Raw genomic sequence first — 10,118 nt, 5'->3', positions numbered from 1 at the left:
TCCTATAAACAACACAGGCATTTTGGACCCATTTTTAACAGAGGGGTGAGGCCCAGGTAAGATAATAGCAATTTTGTTTTAACATTTGCTGTTGGTTGCTTAATTCTATGTATATTTAGGCCCTGCAGAATTACTTGATTTTCACAAGTGATAAACATCCCGGGTTTCAATGGCTCTTAGCATGCAGCAGCTCTCAAACTCAAGTCCTGCTTTAGTTGCTTTGAAAGTACCTGCTTCTATCCTGCAGATCTCTGCCACAATCAGACCACACATTTGTGCAAGAACTGGAGGAATTTAAGGCTCCTACACCCTTCACCTACCCATGATTTTCACAGTATAGCTAATGTCCTGTGAAGACCAAGGCACAGTCTTCTCTTTCAGCCTGAGCAATTCCATTCAGTACCATACCGAACACAGTGAATACAGTTGATTCAGCAGCCTGAGATTTGTACAGGATTGGGTCTCCCGTATTTCCCTCCCAGTCTTTAGAAGCTCTCAGATGGCCTCACATATTCAGCTAAGGGTTTAAAATATGAAATGTGGCTAAATCCCCACAAACCCTTCTTTTATCAACCTTTGCTGTCTCCTCAGTGATTGGTTAAGAAATTTGTAAGCAGAATTTCCCAGGCATTGGCTTAATCAGAAGCTTTCAGCCTCACTCCCAGCCAGTCCAAGTGCTAAACACAACACTGACCAATTTATTTTTTAACAAGGTTCTCTACTATTGAAACCAGTATGAAGTGCAATTATGGGCTTAACATTCAACTGTTAAATTATCCTCCCAACATCTTTCCAGGCCACTCTCTTAGTTCTTCAGAAGAATATTTTATTGGAAAGGGTAAATGTATAAAAATCTACTGTTAAAACACTCAACAAATCTCCCCTGTCAGGCCAGTAAACTGTAGTCCACCCACTCTGATCTGAGATTGCTGTTTCCCTGCTCCCCCTTCCCCACCTCCCTTTTCTTTGTTTAAAATATGCTGACCACACAGTGACCTCTCGTAACCCATTGGTCGAAAATTACAACCAGCCACACAAACAAGCAGCTCGAGGTCAGAAAGAGCAGGGTCTGCTAAAAGTTAGTAATCATACATTAATTCCCTGACATAATTAATCAAAATGAACCACCGTTATCTTGCGCGGAACCTTTAACCTATTACAAAGGGGTCAATTTGCAAACCACTTGAGCATGGGAGTTTGGTACAAATAGCATACTCCCTTCATCTGGGATGCCCTAAGTAGGCAAAAATGCCTTTGAAGTCCCAAATCTACTAGATTTAGATATAATTTCATCAATCAAGTTAAAAGGCTGCCTTCTCTCCAAAAAGGATTTCATGTAGATCTGTCATCTAGCTCTGTTCAGTGGGTGACTGAAAATCCATTTGTTAGGCTCTTTTTGTCAGGATGGAGTAGGCTGCAGTTGGCTCTACATGTCAAAATAGCTGAAAGTTTATCAAATTGAAGGCTAAGAGGCATGATTTGTGTTAGAACCTGCGCTGGTCTGGTGAAGGAAGCAGTAAATCTCAGCTTTGTTATGCCAATCAGCTCCAATTCTGGAACTTAATTGTGTTTTCATTTGATATGACTATAATTACATCTATATAGTGCATGCAGCTATTCACAGGGAATCAGAAACAGCACTTCACACATTTGTACAGCTACCAGGACCGTGCTGCCTTATGATCCTTTATGCTCTCACCCAAGCAAAGTCCCTGTGAAATAGCAGGATCTCCATCTTGGTTAAGCCCCTGAGAAACTTAACCCTGATCTTTCAAGGGATTTTAGTGCTCAGTTCCTTTTCAGATCTTAAATTCCTGCTGAAATCAGCATGAATCAGGCATCTTGTCAGGAATCAAGAGACTAAATGCTTTTAGGATTTGGGTTTAAACAGCATGTCCAAGGTCACACAGGAGGAACTTGCAGCAGAGAGGGGAGCAGAATCCAGGTCTCTGAAGTCCACTGAATCAACCTTCCTCCATCAGCTTCAAGATCCCTGCAGTCCATGGAATCTCCCTGGAGTGTTTTCTAATCCACTTTCATATGCACCAATACAAACACTCATCCGTATGTATATCTAATGTATTTATTTATTGCACGCAAGAATGGATGAGCTGTAGAGTTTTAGAAGAATATCATCTTATCAGTGATACCATATGTCACACAGGTGAACCTCAAGGGGCTTACGATGTTACCAAATCCCCAAAATAGAATTAATTTTAAGCCATTCACTGAATCTCATTTTCTGTGCCATATAATATATGAGCACAACAAAGGTGTCAAATATATTTTAAATTACTTTATATAAGCATTAGTGCAACAACCACATTTGGAAAGTATCACACCTACTTAAAAAGTTTCTGGGAAATGTAAAACAAAGTCATGGTTAAGGTCAGTGTTTTAGCAGAGGTCACTTGAACTACAATTCCCAATATGCACATGGAGTTGACATGTCTGGCTTTTAAAACAAAATCACAATTCATCATCTGAACGTCAGATCTGTGGCTTATGAGTTCCTGGTGTCTGAATGATTATGACACTTATAAAGTATATTTTATTATTACAGCCCACTCATTGCCACTCTCCATATGTGAAGTGATGGATATTTTAAATGTAATTCTACTTATTTATATTTATATCTTACTAGTGACAGGTAAAAAGCATCAACAAATCACTGCAATTTTTAACTAGTCAGAGACAAGATTTATTTTTAGTATAGTTAGCATGCACACTGTGGTTATTAGGAAGAATGATTCCCACTCAGAGAATCATTGTTTAGTCATGTTTAATTAAAATAAACAATAAAAAAATAAAAAATCAACCTCAAAACATTCAGAAATGTCACAGAAAGGTAAAAGGGACAAGGATAGAGACAGACAGCAAGATAAGTCTTTGTGTGCAAACCAGGGGCCAGACTGTGCTCCCCTCTCTGCCTCGGCTGCTGCAAAGGCTGGTCTGATGTGGTGATGTCCAGCCAGGAGCCAGGAACTGCACAGGACAGTAACAATTTCCAGTGAGCTTTGAAAATTAAGAGGATAAAACTGTCTGTAACAAGAAGAGATGAGATTGTCTGCAACAAGCTGCTTCTCCAGGTTGTTGTCTTCCCCAGTATCTGGACAACACGTCAGACAAAAAGCTGGAGTTGTTCAGCATGGAGATGAGGAGGCTCTGGGCAGATTTACTGTGGCCTTCCAGTACTTAAAATGAAAAAAAGAGAGGGAAAGTGACATTGTACACAGACAGACTGGGATAGGACAATGGGAATAGTTTTAAGCTAAAAGAAGACAGATTAGATGTTAGGAAGTTTTTTACTCCTAACAGAGAGTGGTGAGACACTGGAACAGGTTTCCCAGAGAAGCTGTGGACGCACCATCGCGGGCAGATGGGTTGGACCTAGATGATCTTTCAAGTCCCTTCCAAACCAAGCTCACTCTGTGATTCCATGAAAACTGGGGATGCTGTGGTTCTACTCCTCCTTCCAGGACTAAAAACCACAGCCCAACACCCAAAGTACAAATAGTGCTGAGCCTGCTTCCTCCTTCTCATTTCAAAGACCTTTCTGCACCCAAGTTTTGCAGCTGCTCCTGCTCCCAGCTCAGTGCATTCCTCACAAAAAGAGCAGTGCTGGACATGCACTGAAGGGTGGGATCAAGGGCCATGGTGGGAATACTGGGCAGCTTTGTGCCACAGGATAGTACAGCTCTACGGTGCTGACAGATTGCAGGTCTCTCATAAGAAAATTCGGAAAAAATAAAATTTCTTTTCCCAAGAAGATTAGCTCTTTGCTCCATGGCCAGTCCCCAAGTACATGAGCTGAATGACTCACGTTGGACTCTTCATAGGGAAATTTTGTAGATCAACAGAAAACTTTGAGGCTTATCTCTACTTCACTCCACTTGACTCCAGCAAGTCACCACATGCTCTAGTAGAAACTACTGAAACCCTCACTTAGCATGTGTGCAAAATGAATATAACTACAATTAATGACCTCCAGGGTCTCTGGTAAAACCATTTAGCATTTTTCAGGCACTTTGTGGGCTTTTGGGTCAAAAACAATAAGTGCAAGGTAGTATTAGGAAGAGTTTCATCCCCAAGTTATAATAATATATAATAGCAGGATATTCGAGTTACAGATAAAATCAGATTACAGGAATGTGTAACATAGAAAATGTGACTTGACACATCACACATGCAAATAGACTTCAGGGTGTGTAACAAGTAGATGTTTTCTGGAGCTGGAGTTTTACACCTGAGTGTGCATAGGTAACTTCTGTTGTTGTTAATAGATGGGAAGCAAGTGTGAAAACACCAATTGCAGCAACTCACTGACAATGTCTGGCTGCTCTGAGGAATGAGCTACCTTCAGCTTATTCAGTGATGTAACCTGAAGGACAAAGAGGTTGCTGGTAGCTCATTCTGCAAAGCTGTCCGAGCTGCAAAGGCTTGTGAGTCACACTCCAGAGCATCTGCAAGGGAAAACACATTACATTTTCCAGGCCACCAAAACTCCTGCCCCAAGTGGGAAACTCACACATGTTCAATCCATTCCCTCCCCAACACCCCCTGTCTCAACTCCTATGGGATAGGAAGTTTATTAGTTAATACTTGAGCTTAAATCTTCGTCTGAGGAAGTGATGAGCATCTAAGTCTCTCCTCCCTTCTTGCACAGAGATGAAAGTTTCTCTGCTGGCCTGTTCACTCCATCCTCCCCCTTCCTGGAAGAGATGAATCCCTGCTGAAGAAATCTGAAACCTCTGGCCACCCAGCATATCCTTCAGAAATAAAAGCATCTTCTCTGAGAAAATGCATGCATGGAATGGAGCACAATGCAAGGCAAGCTCTGCTTGCACAGAGCTGTAGGAAATGAAAGGTAAAAGCCAAAAAAGCCAAACGGAGTTGTGTTAAGATAACAACAGGACATTGTTTTGATCCCAGGAGATCCTGTGGTTTTTCTTTTTAATAGTGTCACTTAGAGTAACTTATAAGGGAGGCAGGGAAGGTGACACAATTTTATAACTCTGCAGGGGCTTCACACCATGGGACAAGATTCCTATTGTACTGAGGAGTATTGGAAAGAAAAGGGGGAAAAGAAAAAAAAGAGCTTGCAAAGCAGATCTAAAATTACACCTATTCTCAAGGAAGATACAAATCTAGGCCAGAAGGATTGCTCATTACAATGAACTCCTAGGAACTTTTCTAGCAAACGCTTCACAGGTATTTATCAACCTAGCTGAGGGCAGGTGAGTGGGAGCAGGAAAAAAAATCAGCCTGCTTTCTCCCCACAAAACCCTCAGCGTAGTTTCCACAATGAATCATGATTTGTTTTGCATTTCCTCTGTTCAAAATTTGTCCAAAAAGCCCCCAGTTAATGTGAAGGGTATGGCAGGGACACGATAGACAGGAAATTTCAGATGTAACTAATTCTCATGACTTTCCCACACAAGATCATGTTCAGGCAAACACAAAAACAACTTTTAGCTAAGGAGGACAAAGTAAAAACAGTTGAGAGGCTTTGCAGGGGCTGTCTGTGCATTACTCCCAGGGCTGCATCAGTCTCTTGAGGTGCAGCCCCTTTACACTTCTCCTGATCCACATCCCTGCATTTCACATTGTTTACTCCAATCAGTCTCTGCTTGATGTGTTTTTCACTTGAGCAACTCCCTTTACCCAGCTGCACCCCACATGGATGCAGGACACTTGTGAAGTCGTTTCTTTATTTCAGAAATGCAAAATCCTGTAGCCAACAGTGTCTTTTCAGTTCTTCTTTCATCTGCCCCATCAGTTGTAACAGAAGTGGACACAATCCAAAGAACCAGTGAGCTCTGGGCCACTTGAGGCAGCTGCTGTACCCCATTCAGGTACAGACAAGAGTTTCAGAGCCAGGCACTGACAAATCAGTTGCAAATTTCAATCCGCAAAAGTTGGAACAAACCAAAGATGTTGCTGTCCTCTTGCAGGAAAAAAAATAAACAGTTAAACACAAAATAATAGAAAACAGGCAGATTCAAAGAGAGAAACAAAATCCAACAAAAATGTGCGGGCATCTGTGCTTTTTAAACTATAATACAAGTCCATGACAATAATTACAGTGGGATGGCCCTAATGTCTCACTATTATTACTTTGAAGGTCCTCAAAGATCTTTATCTGAGCTAATTTCAGCTATTGGGTACAGAAGTTCTTTTATTCCCTTCCCACTCTGCATCACACAATGCTCTTTTTGGTGTTTCCATTCACACAGCGGGCACTGATCCCTGCTAGGAGAGGTGTCAAAACTTCTAATAAAATGACTGCTCACGCAGAAAGTCTCACAGCTGAAATTTTGGAGTCGTACAAACTCCCACACAAAGCAGGGCTGTCAGATCAGATTGCAAGGTGTCAGTTTACCCAATTCAAACCTGAGGTTCTATGAAAAAAATGCACAACAACCCCCCCCTACACACACACACACAAATGGAAAATGTCAATCAAAAGTAATTAATAGTTTTCCTTCCTCTTTCGCACTCCAAAGAATGCCATGAGACAATATTCTGCGAGCTCAAATGACTGATGAATAACATTCACTCAAAAATCACACGCATGGTAAAATATTCACAGGAGTTGTCAGTGGTACCTGAAGACTTGTATTCCAGACACAGGACTATCCCAAATTCCTCTGCAGTTTCTGTGCTGAATTGTGCTGTGCAATGTAAGGCTTGGGAGGGGACAGAAGGCGTCAGTGCAGATGGGGAGGACAGATGTGGGGTTAAGCCAGATGTGAGGGAAAGAGCTTGGGGGCAGATTTGAGCCTTCAGCACCTCCCATTTATGTCAAGCAACTGTGAATGATCTCATTTCCCAAGTCATCTGGGGCAAAATATGGCTTTGTGTAGAGGAGCCAATATCTATGGGAACTTATATTAAAAAAAAATGAGTTTAACTAAGACCTGAAGAGCTTTAAACCAAGCTCCTTCAAGCGGAAAGAGAGTTCTTTGTTCATGCAGAAATATCTGAATAAAAGGGCAGTAGTACAGGTTTCTGGCTCTTCAGCTTGACATCAGACAGTGCACCAAGTGCTGGAGGGCTGGTTTGTACTTTATTTTCAATATTTAGTTTATACTTTATTTTCAGTATTTAAGTAAGGATTTTCTCACACACAGATTTACTCACAGGATAGATCCTGTGAAAGACTGACATGACTGTAGCCCCATACTCTTTCTTCCCCATTAGTCCATTAAATTCTATGCCATGTTTGCCTCCGTCCATTATCCTACATCTCAGATGTGCATCCCTCTCCTCAGCACAGCCATGGACCCAGTCCATGTAGATGGAAATATATTAGCAGACAAGCAACTATGACTGTAGGAAAGAAAAAATCCTGCCATTTCCTTCATATTCCTTGCTCTGGAAAGGAACATCCCTATTTGGTGCACTTTTCTCTCCCCTAACCATGGGTTTTAGGAGGCAGACATCCCTGGCTGACAAAGTTGGCTAACTGCACATCACCCTCTCACATGAGTTATCCCTATCTCCCTTCACTCAAAGTGATCTGACTTAGCCAAGAAAGCCCACTAAAACTGTTTTGCAATTTTTTTTCTCACCATTTCCAATTCAGTTCCCTGTGTAAAGGCATGATCCTGCAAAGATTGATGTTTAAGCATTATTTACCCAAGTAATCTCCTTAAAGTCAATTGAATGGCAAAGAGGGGGTTTCTCAACACAACGTCCTGGAGCCCTGTTTCATGATTATGGGCACTAAATGACTCCACAACATTCCCTTTCTCCACAAAACACCTGCCTTGTTTTATGCACACATACCATATATATGTTTTGGACTTTTCCCAAACTTTTTTTTTCCCTCCACAAGTTTTAACCTTTTGATTGGAATACTCTTGATGCATCCCTAATCTACTCTGAATGGTGAGCAGGATGGGGTACAGGTAGCTCCTCCCAGCCTACTTGCAGGCAATCTAGTGGCAAGAGGACCACTGCTCTGGATATCTTTAAAGCACCAGGTCTGTAAGTGATTGCTGCTGTTGTAACCCCATAAAGCTCTTTTCTTTTGTTCTCTTCTTGAGACCGGTTCCTAGTACCCTTCAGACATTTTATTGATCTTTCTCCCCCTCTAGCTCATACATGCTAATTGTACCTCTGTAGCAAAACAATCTTATTATCATGTTAATTAGTGGGAGGGTTGTTGAGGGTTTCCAGTTCATTACCTGCTAATTTCAAGATAAATGAATCCACAGGTTACTAAGTAAATAAGGTCACCTATCAAGTACTTGTAAACGTGTTTGTAAACAAGGAGGAGAGATGGGGAGCGAGAGAAAGGGAAGCACGTTTAGCGTGGATGGTGGGAAGTAGCTTTGGATACGGATTTGGCATCCCATGCTGGGGTGACTCCATTTCCCTTGAACTCATTTGTAATGGAAAGCGAATGTTTGCTGTCCACCTGGTTCCCCAGTGGGACGTTTCCTCCTGCAACTACTTTGTGAGCTCAAAAGGCTCTTTGTGAGCAGATTACTCACTCGGAGGTTTGGTTGATTGTTGCTGCCTTTTGTGGTGAGAGCCAGGAGTGAGGACATGCACTAGGAAATACAGCACCAAAGGGGGAAGAAAAAAGCATGGTAGTGTGAGTCACAGAAACCTCCCCCTCCACATGGCTCAGGGTTATTCATATTGCCTTTATACACAGGGCACCAGCACAAAGGAATTCAATGGAGAGGGGAAATAAACAGTCAGATCCTCTGCTGGGGTAATGTGACATGTGGCTTTGAAATCTGTGCCTTTCCACCACACCCCAAACCTCCAGGAAAATTACTCTCCAAGAGGGGCAAGTGGATGAAAGGGCCATGTAGAAAAGCATATCTGAAGCATGGGGATTGCAGACATAATGTATCAGGGGTCAAAATGAAAAGTGATACTGATCAGGGTCCCCTGGGCTCTGTCCTCAGACCGTGTTCGTTAAAGTTGGTGAAATAAAGAATTTGTGTTTTAACTGTTCAGAGCACATGGGGTTGGGGAGGGCAGCAAGCTCACTGGAAAGAAGGAGAGAAATTAAAAGACTTATTGATAAATTGGAGCGAGGGTGCCAGTGTGCCAGTCCCTGTGGGCAATTTCAGAGTCCAGGTCTAAGTAGGAATAAGGTACACAAATACAGAGTGAGCCAAGGAACATGGTGATTCCTCGTTAAAGTTTGTGAGGAGTTGAGCAGATCCCAAGCTAAAGAGAAGGGAACACTGTTATGATGCTGTGGACAGAGCAAAAGTGACTTTAGTACATGTAAGTGGGAGCTCTACCTGCCAGACTCCTGGCTGACCTCTACCCATGCAGCACTGGCTGGGGACAGGTTTAGAGGGAGAGCAGAGCTCTAACCTGTGGAAAGAGACCAAATGAACACAGTTGTTTTAGCTGAGGGTGTTCAGAAATCTAAAGGATGAAAGATGGAAAAAAATCTGCCCTCCAGAGTCCTGCTGGCTAGGCTAGAAAGTAAACTGCAGCAAGAAGGATTCAGGTTGGGGGGAAATACTCAGGCGCCTGCATATAAATATTTACTGTCAATTTAAGGAGCCAAGGACATCCAAGTCAGGCTGGCAAATATATTAAGGGACCTGTGTGAGGCTTGTTCCCATTGAGATGAGGCTCTAGATTTGGTGAAGTATCATAAGGGATTTTAGATGGTAGTGGGGACCCCTATTTTGGCATCTGAGTCATTGCCTAGGTAGAATTTTAACTCTGGGTAATGAAACACTGGACCAGCAGCTGCCTCAAAAGTTTTCCTTTTTGGAAGCAGACAGCACAACCTGCCAGCCTTGGTGCACTGGGATCCAGCAGATTCCCATTAAATCCACCTCAAGTCCTTCTTATTTTGTGTTGAGGCGAGAATTCACCATCAAACCCCATTTTCTGGCTGTGGTGATTCAGGATTTAGCTTTCTACTTGACCCAAGCCTGAGTCTGCTTCAGAGTCTTGCAATAGTTCACGAAACCTCCAAGGATTGTCCGGTGGGTTAGACCAGAGGGGACAGGAGATCTGGGAAAGTTGCAGTGACTAATTTATCTGGCCCCTCCCACCTTTTTCTCCGAGGGAGATATCTGCAAACACTGTTTGTCAGATTTGATTCAAATTCCATGTAAGAGATACAC

At 42.4% G+C, this 10,118-nt stretch overlaps 1 long non-coding RNA gene across 1 annotated transcript; it reads right to left on the bottom strand.

Moving 5' to 3' along the window:
• Positions 1-3,759: 3,759 nt before the first annotated feature.
• On the bottom strand, positions 3,760-8,413 carry LOC137481566 (uncharacterized). The gene is made up of 3 exons (XR_011003546.1): positions 8,193-8,413; positions 4,603-4,712; positions 3,760-4,463 (listed from the first exon to the last, which is right to left on the bottom strand). It is a non-coding gene; the product is annotated as an uncharacterized lncRNA (long non-coding RNA).
• Between the last annotated feature and the right edge of the window lie 1,705 nt (positions 8,414-10,118).

The sequence above is a fragment of the Anomalospiza imberbis genome, chromosome 13 (genome assembly GCF_031753505.1).
Source record: "Anomalospiza imberbis isolate Cuckoo-Finch-1a 21T00152 chromosome 13, ASM3175350v1, whole genome shotgun sequence".
NCBI lineage: Eukaryota > Metazoa > Chordata > Aves > Passeriformes > Viduidae > Anomalospiza > Anomalospiza imberbis.
This window is presented reverse-complemented; position numbering and strand designations above follow the sequence as displayed.